Below are 672 nucleotides of genomic sequence, written 5' to 3'. Positions count from 1 at the left end.
CGCAAGACCATGAGCCGCGAACGCCATCTTCAGATAATGCACCATCACGATGACCATGATGACACTTGGTGGTGGTGGTTAGTGTTTAACGTCCCGTCGACAACGAGGTCATTAGAGACGGAGCGCAAGCTCGGGTTAGGGAAGGATTGGGAAGGAAATCGGCCGTGCCCTTTCAAAGGAACCATCCCGGCATTTGCCTGAAACGATTTAGGGAAATCACGGAAAACCTAAATCAGGATGGCTGGAGACGGGATTGAACCGTCGTCCTCCCGAATGCGAGTCCAGTGTGCTAACCACTGCACCACCTCGCTCGGTGATGACACTTGGAACAACTGTATTGACCCCTGCTGCAGTGTTGCTGCTAGGGTTAGCACGGCTGTTCCAAGTATCATCATGGTCATCGTGATTGTGCATTATCTGAAGAGGCCTACTAGTAGAGGTCGAAAGTGATCATATTTTTAAAAAATGACTGTCCGATCGAGACTCTTTTTTTACTAATTTTACGTAACTCACGGATTGTTGTTTCCCAATAATGCTATCTAAAGTTATGAACCGTCAATTTGGTAACGAATGGTGGTGTACGGGATAAAAATTGTGTAGGTAGACTACAGCTCGGCCACAGTGGGCAGGTTCCAGTAATTAGGCAGAGACGAAGGAGCCTCCACGGGACAG

General features: G+C 48.4%; 1 non-coding gene across 1 annotated transcript; it reads right to left on the bottom strand.

The window, feature by feature from the left end:
* Positions 1 to 238: 238 nt before the first annotated feature.
* On the bottom strand, positions 239 to 311 carry Trnaa-cgc (transfer RNA alanine (anticodon CGC)). The gene has a single exon. It is a non-coding gene; the product is annotated as a tRNA-Ala (tRNA).
* Between the last annotated feature and the right edge of the window lie 361 nt (positions 312 to 672).

The sequence above is a fragment of the Schistocerca serialis genome, chromosome 2, assembly GCF_023864345.2.
Source record: "Schistocerca serialis cubense isolate TAMUIC-IGC-003099 chromosome 2, iqSchSeri2.2, whole genome shotgun sequence".
Taxonomy (NCBI): Eukaryota; Metazoa; Arthropoda; class Insecta; order Orthoptera; family Acrididae; genus Schistocerca; species Schistocerca serialis.
This window is presented reverse-complemented; position numbering and strand designations above follow the sequence as displayed.